Source organism: Lonchura striata, chromosome 26 (assembly GCF_050655825.1).
Source record: "Lonchura striata isolate lonStrDom1 chromosome 26, ASM5065582v1, whole genome shotgun sequence".
NCBI classification, from domain to species: domain Eukaryota; kingdom Metazoa; phylum Chordata; class Aves; order Passeriformes; family Estrildidae; genus Lonchura; species Lonchura striata.
Window position 1 is genome coordinate 1,744,195 of NC_140728.1, and position 13,368 is coordinate 1,757,562.

Here is a 13,368-nt window from a genome sequence, read left to right on the forward strand (position 1 = left end):
TATTTCCTTCTAATGGCCAAGCCAGCATGTTGACAGGATGAGTTATTAGACATATTTACAAACAGCTGTTAAAAAGCCAATGTGGAGGTCCCAGCTGTATTTTTTTCCCCTTTTTATGCAGGGTTTATAGCAGTTATCCTTCGAAAAGCCAGCTTGATTGGCTTTCCTGCAAGGAGAGGTAAGCTTGATTAATTTATTCCTCCTCCCCAGGCCTGCAGTCACAGGGAGGGAGCAGTCTGTCTGTCTGTCTGTCTGTCTGTCTGTGTGCAGCTCACTCGAGGAATAAACCCAAGGGCAGCCAAGCAGCTCCCAGCCTACACGTGTTTAATTACAGGCACCGTGTACTTCTGTTGCTGGGATCAATAAGTTTCACTCTTATCCCCAATCAGGCAGATTTTTCATGGAATTTTTTTCCTTTGCTGTGTGAAATGAGACGTCACTGGTGAGAGCTGGACACCAGGGTAGAGGATTTGGGTCCTGGTGACACCAGGGGAAGGGTTTGGGTCCTGGTGACACCATGGGGGAAGATTTGGGTCCTGGTGACACCAGAGGTGAGGATTTGGGTCCTGGTGACACAGGGAAGGGTCTGGCAGGATTCACTGGCTGATCCTCCAGGTTTATAGGGACAGGCAGCAAAGAAGGGGTTAAACCCAAGGTGTTGCCCCTTGGGGAACTGTGAATTCTGTTCCTTGGAAGTTACAGGAACGGTGGGTGGGTGCTGTGGCATTGGATGATGAGCACAGAATGTGCTGTGAGATCACTGCCAGCACCTCCAGCCTCTTCTCCTGGCCCTGTCCCCTCCTGCCTCAGTCCTCCGCCTCTCCCTCCTCAGAACAGGGGGAAAAGCTGGAGAGGTCCTGGCAATGTCCCCAGGTGCTGTGGGACCGTGTGTCCATGGCCCCAGACCTGGAATTGCTGCGCTCTTCCCCACAGCCAGGTTCCCACAGATCCCAGCCAGCCCCAGCAGCTCTCCTCTCCTCTCCTCTCCTCTCCTCTCCTCTCCTCTCCTCTCCTCTCCTCTCCTCTCCTCTCCTCTCCTCTCCTCTCCTCTCCTCTCCTCTCCTCTCCTCTCCTCTCCTCTCCTCTCCTCTCCTCTCCTCTCCTCTCCTCTCCTCTCCTCTCCTCTCCTCTCCTCTCCTCTCCTCTCCTCTCCTCTCCTCTCCTCTCCTCTCCTCTCCTCTCCTCTCCTCTCCTCTCCTCTCCTCGGGTTCCAGGGCTCCCCTGAACCTCTCCCATCCTTTTCCATCGCTGCTCCAGAAGCGTTTCCCAGGGCAGGGGCTGCAGGGCTGGGAGCTGCTGCAGGAATGGAGCCCCTGGGACCAGCTCAGGGTTTTGGTGCTGGGTTTGCTGGGTCACTTCTGCTGCTGTCCGAGGCTGCGGCTCCAATTTCCTGCCCCCAGCCCCAGGAGCTCTCCCTGGGCCCTGCAGGAGGAATCCTGCTCCCGAAGTACAGGAGGAATCTTGTTCCCGAGGTACAGGAGGAATCCTGTTCCCGAGGTACAGGAGAGCATCACAGAAAACAAGCTGTGCCAATTCCCTGCGTTTGGATCCTTGATTGTCACAAATCTCTTCCAACAAACAGAACCAGTGTGAAGCCAGCCCTGGGTTTGTGCACTGGAGAGAATTCCAGAATTTCTCTCTGAGCTAAATCCGTGAAATGAATCAATTCTTTTTTAAAGAGGATTTAAAGTTAATTAAGAAATGGAAGCGTGTGGCTATAAAGGAGTTAGATTTGGTATAGCACACATATATAACGCTCCTATTTTCCAAGGAGATCCAGTGGAAGGCCACATTCCCTCTGTGAGGTGCTTAGGTTGATGAGAAACCCATTTGTAAGGAAAATTGGCTCTGGAAACAGTTGAGAGTGAACGGCTGCTTGTTCTAAAGTCGCTGCCAAGTGATTGATTCAGTCCCTGGGTTCATCAGATCATTGCTTCCAATAATATCATTTTGCTTATTTATTTTATGGAGGATCAATATGATAAATATTGCAGCACCGTGGGAGTGCCAGGGAGATGATTCCGGGGTGGTGAGGGGCTCTGCAGCCACTCCGTGTGCCCCGTGAAGCAGAAAAGCAATTCAGTCTCACCAAAGGCTACAGACGAGGCTGGATGTTCTCTGCAATAAATGCAAATTATTGGAATTCATTTCGCTGCTAAGAGGAGAAGAGAGGGGGGGGGAAAAATTAAAATTAAAGCTAAAGATGTTGCAGATCAAGGAGTTCAACTTGAGGCAGACGCAGAATTAACATAACAGAAAACAAAGCAATAAAGAGAGGGGGGAAATAGATTTCACTAAAATAATCTGGTTTAATGAATAGGCCGTGATTTATTTCTGAAGTGCCTCTCTGCGGTGGTGGCTTTCTCCTCCTGTTTTTTAGAGCACGCACAATGGCATTCTGGCCCTGCTGCAATCAGTCTGCGCGAACAGCTTGTAGATATTTGGCTGTGCACTGGCCCATGAGAGCAAATCGTCCTCCCTCATCGTCAGAGACTTTCTTTTCCAGTTCCTTTATGAGGTGACAAACGGTTCCCTTTCCTTTTGTTCTCCAGTGCTGAGCTTTCCTGGCTCTGCTTGGTGATTTTTGTTGGGTTTGGTAATGACCTGTGCTCCTTCCTGTTGGAAATGCAGGTGAGCCCGGTGGGCAGAAATGTTGGTGGCTGACTCCAGCTCAGAAGGCTGAATGATTTCTTTATTATATCTATACTATAATACATTAATATATTATTTAAAGGAGATACTAAAACTACAAACCTACTTTTCTAACTACCAAATCTAACTCCCAACTCATGACCCTGTCTAAGAGCCCAGCCACATTGGATTGGCCACCAGGCTCCAACAACCCTCACCAGAATCCAACCAAGCCATCACCCCAGGAAAAAAATTCTCCCGACTTGTTCCACACGGGAGAACAAGGAGCAGAAATAGAAATTGTTTTCTCTCTTTTTTCCCTGTGCTCCTCTGTGAAAAGTCCTGAAAGAGAGGAGAACGTGCCTGGCACACCTTTCTCTGCCAGGGCTGGGGCTGGGCAGGTTCCCAGCCTGGGGCTTGTCCTGCACGAGGGATCCCAGCTGGGATCTCCGTGGGCCTTGGGGAATTCAGCAGGAAGGAAATTCCCTCCCGAACGGGCACCAGGAGCTCTCACGTTTGGCAAGAGCACCAGAGAAGAAATAAAGGATAAAATAATCTTCAAGTGAGATACTCGGATTTAGGGACAGCCCGCCCGAGTTACTTCTTGTTTCAATTTTGTCTGGATTGCTTCCAGGCTGGGGAGCTCTGCAAGGAGAGGGAAGAGAGGGAAGGGTCACATCCTCCTGGAAAAGCCTCTGGTGCCTCCTGCAAGGCTGTGAGGAGCAGCCAGACCCAGACAAGGGCTCTGCTGGCCTGGGAATTGCCCAGCTGGCAGGAATGGGCTCTGGGGCTTGGGTCTGGACTGGCCATGGGCACCTTGGGGTGATTAAAGCCCTGCAAGGCAACAGGAACTGGAGCCCGAGGAACTGGAGCCTGAGGAATTCAGATGTTGAGCAGATCTGCACTTTTGGGTTCTCCCTGCCCTTTCTCCCCTCTCCCTGAGGCAAACCCCTCACCCAAGGAGCACCAGAAATGATGGAAAAGAAAAACCCCAGTGCTCCTGATTGGAAACAGCCTGTTCCTTTTGTCTGGGCTGGGTATATTTAACTGGTCCACTTCAGCTGCCAGAACACATTTGCCAAGGAAAACTTCCCCGTTTAAACCTTCCACTCATCTAAATAAGGAGAGAGGAGCTGGAAGCAGGTCCTGGCAGAGCCAGGAGGGATGGGAGCTGGCAGAAATAATCCACTTGGTCTCCTGCTTTTGTGGTGCCCTCCTGCCCTGTCAGTCTGGAACCCTCCCTGCTTTTCCTGGTGCACAGCGCGGGGAGCTGGGAGTTCTCTGCTGCCAGTCCCGGCCTGAGAATGACACGGGGGCTTGGACAGGAGTTTTGGGCTTTTTTTAATTCCTCAGGACGTGCTTTTGCCTTTTTTAATACCCCAGGATTCATCCTAGATCCCGGTCACCAGGGAGGTGCCATCGCCACCGCCCCGAGTGGCTTTGGGGAGGGGAAAATGGAGATTTTGGGGTCTCCTTTTGTCAGGAGGAGACTTGCTGGAAGCAGAGCAGTTTGCCAAGTGCCAGCAGCTCAGTGGAGACACCAGTGCCACCTCTGGGGGTGTCCCGGGAGGAAAGGCAAGCTGTGCCCTGGTGCTGGGGGAGCTGCGGTGGATTCCCGGGTTTGGGGCCGGGTTTGTGGGCAGCAGGAGCTGGGACCCGCTCTGGGCTGGGCTCATCCCCCTGCCCCAGCCCTGGGCTTTGGGAGCAGCAGCTGAAAGGCTCCTGCAGACCCCGGCGAGGGCAGCCAGTGGCATCTGCAGGGCTGGCAGCTCCCTAATTAGGGGAATGCAAATGGGCCCCAGGAAAAAGGTGCCAGGGAAAGGAAAAGCAGCTCATGAAAGGGAGCTCAGACAAGAACGGGGAAATTATTCACATAGCCCTAAAGTTTACTTCTAAGAGGTCTTTTTTTTCTTTTTATTTTTTTTTTCAATTTCATATATTTGCCTTGATCATTTGAGAGAAAAGATCCATCCACAGACAGATCTCCAAAGAGATTATGATTTTTTTCAGTGTTGCTGTTGCTTTAATCCGTGGTCTCTTTAGACAGGGAATGTCTAATTGGTGCACTGGTGAAATCAAATGTTTAAATAGATTGAATGGCAGACTTTTTCCTTCTGTTGTGACATTAATCCCCCAATATTCCTGGGCCCCTTGCTGGGTATTGAGGCGAAGAAAGGAGCCAGAGGAGGTCCCTCTCTGTACATCTGTGAGGTGAAAACTCCCTGGATACACTCCCCAACATGACCCAAGACATCAATCAAGGCCAGCACCTCGCTGCAATCGGCTCTCGCACACGTGCAATGAATCTCTGCGTGTGTCCCACGTTTCTGCAGGCCAGGGCAGCCTCTGGGGAGGGGGAGGCAGCAGAGGGGAGCCCCGGAGGGTGCCAGGGCTGCAGCCCAGCCTGCTTCTCTCTGCCCCGGGCACCGAGAGAGCTGCAAGGAGCTGCTGGAGAAGCAGGTGAGATGGAAATTCGGGGGAAATGGAAGGGTTGGTGCCCTTGAAGTTTTCTTCTTTTGTTGTTTTTATCTCTGTTCTTTGTGATGGTAACAAACTGAAAACGGTGTTGAAAGTGAGTTTGTGCCTGTTCTGCCTTTGTCTGGTACTGGCTGAGCTACCTGAAGAGAAGGAGTTTTATAAACTTCTGGGCTTGTGTTTGACTGTGAGCATCCCCCTCCCTTTCCTAAGAATCCTGGAAAGAGTCTGGAGCAACGTGCGTTCCTCCATCACTTCCAGAAGCTGTGCAGAATTTGCAGCAACAGATTAACACTGCCAGAGCCACAAATCAAAGGATTTCCAGTTCCACCCCGCTCCCACCTATTATGCAGGGGGAGAAAAAAAATCTCCATCTCCTCAGACAAGAGGGAAAAAAAAAAGAGATGAAATTAGGGTTTAAAATCATTTAGGTTTGCATTTCATTCCGTTCGGCGCTGTCAGTGATACACAGCGCCTGCAGAAGAATTAGAAAGATTATTGTGGAAGGGAAGGCAGAGCCACAGCGTGCTTGACAATATGCTCTGTATTTTACCTTCATTAGGACAGGGAGCTTGAAATACTCATTTCTTTATGATGAAGGAACTAAAGATTTCCAATGAGCGCAGAGCAGGGAGCGGGCAGGGGAGATTTATTGCTAAAGCATGTTTTTAATCACAGCAAGCACCTGAGCGAAATTGTGGAGATGCTTCTGCCCCAAGACACCCCTTCAGTGAGCTGGGGGAGGGAATTCCCCCCTGCAGGGGAATTCAGCCGGCCCTGAGGAAATTCAGACAGAGATTTTGGGGAGCCCCAGTCAGAGCCCTGGAAAAGCTCCCTTTGCACCCCTCCAGAGGGGACAGCGGTGTCACCACGGGCCCTGCTGCCTTTGGGGTCTTTGTGCACGTGTGGACACTCCTTCATTAGGGGCCAATAATTAACTCCTCACCCCCTTTGACCCCAGCCCCGGGCTGGAGGGGCTGCCCAGCCCTGAGCGCCCCTGGGAGGCTCCAGCAAAGCCAGTCCTGGCCTCAGGCACTGTCCAGCAGCTGGAGGGGCCCTGCTGGGGCAGGGCAGCACAGCTGGATCGGGGTCAGCACAGCTGGATTGGGTCACAGCTGGGATGGGAATGTTCCAAAAGCCATGGATGGATGCCCAGTCCCATGGCCTGCTCTGGGGAAGGCTCAGCTCCCCGCTCTCAGCCCCTGTGCCCGCTCTCTGGGGCAGCCCTGGGCTCACGGGACACTCTGGGGACACTCTGGGGACACTCTGGGGACACTTTGGAACACAGCTGTGCTTCAGAGGGGCACCAGAGGCCACGGGGGCTGCCAGCCCCTCCAGGTGACCTTTCCTCGGCCGCTTCGTTGGCTTGTGACCGAGGTGGGAGCCTCTCCCTGCTCCTGGCAGGGGAAACGCAAGGATGCAGCAAATATTTATTTAAAAAGAGGTGGGAGTGGTGTGCAGAGCTTGGGTCACGCTGAGGAGCCAAGGGAAGGAGAGGAGAAGGTGACACCGTCACTCCTGGTACGGGCCAGCCTGGCCAATGTTTTCATGTTGTATTTGATTTTTGAACATCACTAAATATTGCTGAGTTCTTTCCAGGGTTATTTTTGTGCTCTCCTCTGTATGATCCCCTTTCTTTCAGCTCTCAGCTGTGGGAAGATGATTAAAAATGGCACATTGTCTGCACCTGGAATTCCTGACACAACCCCGGCACAGGCAATTGTGTTTCTGACAGTAACAAGACACTCTGGAACTCAGGATCCGGAGACTTTCTGTTCTCCTGCCCTTGCACTTAATGAAACCAGAGTTTGTTTGAGAAAGAAAAACCCAGAGTTAATTTCAGCTCAGCTCAAACCAGGGGATCCGGAGGCAGGAGCTGGAGCTCGGAGTTATGGGAAAATCCGAGGAGAGGAAGGGATAAGGAGCGCTAGGAAAAGAAAAATCCTTTTCATTTCCCAAGAAGACATGATGAACAGCAGAGAGAGAAAAAAAATCACTTGACAAGGTTCTTCTAAAGAGGAAGAATAGTGCAAAGTGCTGGTTAAATTCCCATTGATCCTTCACTCAGCTTCCCATATACACATGGGTTTGACTACTTGATACTTCCTTTCACTGTCATAAGTAATAACCGAGGGGAAACAATCATTTCTAAATAACTGCCTATGATTCTTCTATTGTAGTGATTAGCGCTGAATAATTATTAGCTGCGCTGGGTTTCTGCGGGGCTGGGCGGCAGCGGGAGCTGCCGGCGCCTATAGACGGTGCCTATAGATGGTGCTCTCGGCCTCGCACAGCCGCTCCACGCCGAAAAATGCGCCTGGATGGGCTCCCCGTGTCCCAAACCCCCCGGCAATGGGGGAAAAGGCTCTTTTCCCTGCGCTGTTTCCCTGCCGTGCTTGTCTGGGAAGCCACGACTCTGTTCTATTGCCCTGGGGATGGCAAAGGTGGAGCAAAGGCTGATTTGGGGTCTGGGCAGGGAGGGAAGAGCCCGAGGTGGTGTCCAAAGCTGGGTACCGGCGCTTCCAGGAGTGTGGAGCCAGGCTTGGAAGTCCTGATAGACACACCCGTGACTGGTCAGAGACACTCCTGACCTGGTCAGAGATACCTGTGACTGGTCAGAGACACTCCTGACCTGGTCAGAGACACCCATGACTGGTCAGAGACACCCGTGACTGGTCAGACACACCCGTGACTGGTCAGAGATACCCATGACTGGTCAGAGACACCCGTGACTGGTCAGACACACTCCTGACTTGGTCAGACACACCCGTGACCCAGGGGCTCCCAGCAGAGCCTGCTCTCCCCCTGCTGCTTTGCTCCCCAGCCCGGCAATGCTGGGATGATCAGCTGGGAGCAGCCTGTGATTCCAGGAGCACAGTGACCATCAGTAAATGATAAACAGGAGGCAGGCTGCAGACACGGGCCTGCAGAGAGGAGGGGAAGGGCTGCTGAGATGCGCTGCCCTGCCCTGTGGGGCTCTCACGAGGAGCTGCTTGGTGGGATGTGATTCACCCAAAGCTGGCTTTGCTGGGGGCTTGGTTCCGTTCGTGGGAGCTTGCAGCACAGGAGCTGCTCTGGGAACGGGCTGGCAGAGAGAAAAGCTTGCTCAGGAACCGATGCTGCCATCCTCTGAGTGCCCGCTGCTGCCTCTCCCCAGCTCAGCAGCTGCAGCCTGGAGACCTCTCCCGGCTCCAAGGGGATCCTGAATCCTCTGCAGGGGCAAAGAGCAAAGCCAACCCCAGCCGGGACCTTTGCCACCCAAAACTGCTCTTGCAGGGCCTTGCTGAGGTGCACCAGGCAGGGAACTGCTGTGGCCATGGTGACAGCAGTGAGGGTGACACAGGCTGGGCTGGAGGGGAGCTCTGAGAGGAAATTGGGGTGGTTCCGTCACTCAGGTTTGTTGTGGACGAGGCCCAGGATGATGGCTCTGATTTTCTCTTGCAACTGTCCCAATGTGTAACAGAAAAATGGTTACAAAACTCCTGATGACAAGATCCGAACAGCAATCCATCATGGTATTGATCCCCTCCACCAGCTGCTCTGCTCGGAATCATTCCCAGAGCCTGGCTGGCTCAGGGTCAGGGTCAGCCGGGCCGTGGTGCTCCTGCCTTTCAGGAGCAGTGTCCTGCTGTGGCACTGCCACTGCCTTCTCTTCCCTGGCTCCAGGTGCTCCAGACCCCTGTGGGCTGCAGCAGGCGGCCAGAGGGGTGTGAGGTGCTGGAAGATGCTCCTCCCTTTGGGTACCCTGCAGCTTCCAGGGGTTTCTCCGTGTGCAGAGGCAGCAGCCAAGGCCAGGTCGTGGCTCCGTGGCTGAAGCACTCGAGCCCAAGGAGGGGTTCTGTGGCTCCCAGTGGGTGGTCACAGGGCTCCCTGTCCCAGCTGGCCACGGCCACTGTGGTTGGCTTCTGGCAGATTTTGGCAGGAGCTGTTGGGGTCAGTGGCTTCAGGGGCATTGCAGCACATGCCCACCTCTAGCTGTGCTGGAGGTGACCCGCCCTTGGCAGAAAACCAGGCTGCCAGCCCTTGCAGAGACGGGGAAACTGAGGAATGGAGCGCTCAGGCGTCACTCCTGCCACCAGAACTGGAGCCGAGGGGTGCTCTGAGCGGGGGGCAGAGCCGGGGGCAGAACCTGCCGGCTCCGTTCCTGTCCCTGCAGCCCCCCCGAGGCGGGGCAGCTGCGGGGCAGCTGCGGGGCAGCTGCGGGGCTCTCCGGGCGCAGCTGTGCCGGGCCGGCCGCGCAGCCCCGCGCAGCCCCGGGCGCTCCGGGCTTTGTTCCAGCGCCGAGCCGCTCCCCGGGCGCGGCTCCGCGGGACACGGCGGCGCAGGTGAGGTGGGCAGGGGGTGCGAGCGGCGCTGCCGGCGCCCCGGCTGCGGAAGGGTTAACGCGGGAGCGCGCCCGGGAGCGCGCCCGGGCGGGCGGCGGGAGGTGCCGGGGCGGGCGCAGCGCAGCCGAGCCGCGCTCGCCGCACTCGGGCAGCGGCTGCGGAGGCGATGAGAGGCCGGCGGGGCTGAGCCGAGCCGAGCCGCGCCGCGCCGCGCCGGGGGAGCCGGAGGGGCTGCGGGCAGCGGCGGCCGCCCGGCCCCGGATTTCCATGGTGCCGGGGGCCGCCGGCATCCCCCCGCCCTGAGCCGGGAGGCGGGCGGCACCGGAGCGCCGAGGGCTGGTGAGTGGCGGCGGATGGCGAGGGGCTGCTGCCCGCCGGGGTGCGGGGGTCCCCGGGGTGGGGGTTCCGCCGGAGGATGCGGGGAGGAGGCGCGGGATCGCTGTCGCCGTGCCGCCCGCAGCTGCCCGAGCCGGCTGGCACCGGGGCTGCGGGTGGCACCGGGGGCTGCGGGTGGCACCGGGGGCTGCGGGTGGCACCGGGGCTGCAGAGCGCGGGGTGGTGCCCGGCGGCTCCGGCCCCGGCCGTGCCCGCGGAGCAGCGCGGAGATGCCGGCGGTGCCTGGGGAAGGGATGGAGGAACCGCTCCGGTTCCAGGGAATGCAGCGCCCGCCGCCTCCCCGGGCTGCTCCGCGCTCCCGTTACACATCGCTGTCTCCTCGTTAATTCTGCGGCCGCTCGGTACCGCTCAGTCGCGGTCTGGAGCCAACGCAGCGGGATAAATTCACCCCCATAAAAAGTTCCTGTTAGCAAGGAGCCACTTTTTTGGAAAACACCCCCGAATCTTAGGGGAAAAGACATAAAATCCCCGCTAAAACTTTCCTAAATCCGCGCGAGACCCTTTTTGGAAGGTGGTGAGGGGAGAGATACCGAGTGCACTTGTGCTCCCTCGGGAAATCCCAGCTCCCGGGTGATGGCCCCGCTCTCCGCGGCCCGGGGCTCCCGGGGGTGTCGGGGCTGCCCCGGTGAGCCGTCCTCGCCGGTGTGACCTCCGTTTAACCCGGCACGGTCACGCATTCCCGGCTTTGTCTCCATTCACGCTACGGCCAATACTCGCACGTTCCTGGAGGTGAAGTGAGTGATGTTCAATTAATCTGTGTTCTAAGGGGTATCAGAAAGTCAATAGGTTAATTTTAAGCGAGGTGAATAGTAAGTGGCAGAGGGAAAAGATCCCCTGTGCGTCCGTGAGCAGCAGCTGAGGCTTGGAGGTGAGGGAACGCGAAGTTCTCAGAGTGCCATGATGTGAAACCACTGCTCGGAGGCTGCTCCTGCTCTTTGCTGGGCACTTGATGCTTCACTGGTGGCTTCGAGGTGCTTGGCAGACCTGGGCTGAGCTGGGGACGTGGTCCTGTCCCCCTGCTCTGGATGGCTTCATTGATAACGGTGACTAAAGTGAAATGAGATGACCTACTTACAGCTGAGGGACAGATGCCTCGCAAGAATCTGTGCCAGCCTCGGAACAGATGTTTGGCTTTTTACCTTTAACACAGAGGTGTTAGATCCTTTAGAACTCAATAGGGCTCTTTTTTTTGGTCTTTATTGCCGTCCTTGTGCCATTTGTTGTCACTTTGAGGACCCTCGGAGCTCAAAGGTGGGATTCTGGGGTGGTGCCGGGGACCAGATAAAGCAGCTCTGACTCGAGAATCTCGGTGCGAGCAGCGGGGGACGTGACCCAACGGTGTCACTTGTGCAAAGCCTTATCAGGCAAGGCAGCCATCCCTGCCGACTCTCCCACCGCATCCCCAGCGCTTGTGGCAAGAAGATAAAGCAACCCAATTTACTCCTCTCTGTCTTTATGGTGCCGTTTGATGCAATTAATTGTGGAGGTTCCCCCTCCCGGCTCAGAAGGAGTCGGTGCGGTGGATCAGGTAACACAGGAGCTGCACAGAACCCACCGCGGATGGGAGCAGCTCTGCCTCGTTCCTCGGTTAACCCTGAGCTCCCTGCGCTGAGAACTCCGGCGGGCTGCGGGAGGGAAACTGAGGCACGTTCTGCCCGCGGGACCGGAGAGGGGAGGGCCGGCTGCTCCTGCCCCGCGCTCTTTAACTCTCCTCAGCAAATTGCGTTAGGACGTGACAAATTGGCCCGCGAAGCAGCTAAATGGAGATGACATTTGGAGCAGTTTGCCGGCAGCCCCTCTGCAGTGGCAGGGAAATGTGCGATTTGCAGGCTCTGCCCCACATCTCCCATTTAGGCACCGCCACGAGGCTTTCCAGAACTTACTCAGGGAACTCCTGGTGCAGCCAAATGTGGGAGTCTCGAGCATGCCTGGGAAAGGTTGCCCAAAAGCTAGGGCAGATGTAGGTGCAGACTGTCTCATGCCGTGGGCAGCTGAGATGAGGAGCTGAACCGGGAGAGAAAGCAAAGCCGGAATTTAGAAACTGCGTGAGTGGTGAGCAGCTGAAGGTGGGAAGCTGGGCTGGCTGCTGGGTGCCAGCGTGACGCTCTGCTGGGGTGCAGGGGCACCTCTGCCCACTGATGGGTGATCCTGGGGTGCAGGGGCACCTCTGCTCATGATCCTGGGGTGCAGGGGCACCTCTGCCCACTGATAGGTGATCCTGGGGGTGCGGGAGCACCTCTGCCCACTGGTGGGTGATCCTGGGGGTGCAGGGACAACTCTGCTCGTGATCCTGGGGTGCAGGAACACCTCTGCTCCCCGAAGGATGATCCTGAGGTGCAGGGACACCTCTGCTCACTGATGGGTGATCCTGGGGTGCAGGGACACCTCTGCTCACTGATAGGTGATCCTGGGGGTGCAGGGACACCTCTGCTCACTGATGGGTGATCCTGGGGTGCAGGGACACCTCTGCTCACTGATGGGTGATCCTGGGGTGCAGGGGCACCTCTGCCCACTGATGGATGATCCTGAGGTGCAGGGGCACCTCTGCTCATGATCCTGGGGTGCAGGGGCACCTCTGCTCATGATCCTGGGGTGCAGGGACACCTCTGCTCACTGATGGATGATCCTGAGGTGCAAGGGCACCTCTGCCCACTGATGGGTGATCCTGGGGTGCAGGGGCACCTCTGCTCACTGATGGGTGATCCTGGGGTGCAGGGACACCTCTGCTCACTGATGGGTGATCCTGGGGGTGCAGGGGCACCTCTGCTCGAGATCCTGAGGTGCAGGGGCACCTCTGCTCCCCGAGGGATGATCCTGAGGTGCAGGGACACCTCTGCTCACTGATGGGTGATCCTGGGGTGCAGGGACACCTCTGCTCGAGATCCTGGGGTGCAGGGGCACCTCTGCTCACTGATAGGTGATCCTGGGGGTGCAGGGACACCTCTGCTCCCCGAGGGATGATCCTGGGGTGCAGGGACACCTGTGCCCACCGAGGCTGGTTCGTGGCTCTCGGAGAAGGGACCGCAGCACATCCCAACAGCGACGTGCGCACCTGCCCCTCTCATCCCGCCTCTCCCAGCACATCCGCGGCGGCTCCAACACGGCGGCGATCAAGCTGTTTTAATTGGCCCCTCTGCAGCCTGAAGGATAAATATGTAATGGGGGAGAGTGCCCCGCTGCTCCTCACGGCGCTGAGCCTGTCATTTCTGACGGGGCAGTGCGTGCTCGCCGCTCTGCCCGTCCCCGCGCTCCCCCACCTGCCTTTGGCATCCTTGAAAAGAGCGGGGGAAAAACCTGGAAAAAGATGAACCTGAGCATGCGGTGCTCCTGAGACAGGCCCCTTCACATTTCTAAACACTCTTGATTATTCAGCTAATCTTTATTTCATGGGCCTGTTACAAGAAACACAAACGGGGGAGAAAGTAGAAGGCGGTGACACATTTAAAATACACAAGAAAAGTGCTGGCAGGAATATAATCGTTCTTCTTCCAGCGATATGAAATATTTATGGGCCTAAGTTGTGGCAAGATTCTCTGCCTCC

The 13,368-nt window shown here is 56.4% G+C and overlaps 1 protein-coding gene across 2 annotated transcripts in view; it reads left to right on the forward strand.

Moving 5' to 3' along the window:
• Nucleotides 1-9,597: 9,597 nt before the first annotated feature.
• PLXNA2 (plexin A2) overlaps nt 9,598-13,368 on the forward strand; it is a 141,926-nt gene continuing 138,155 nt past the window's right edge. For both annotated transcript variants that reach the window (XM_021536033.4, XM_021536032.4), the window contains exon 1: nt 9,598-9,770. The gene's annotated coding sequence lies outside the window, so the exon portion shown is untranslated. The remainder of the gene's footprint in view (nt 9,771-13,368) is intronic.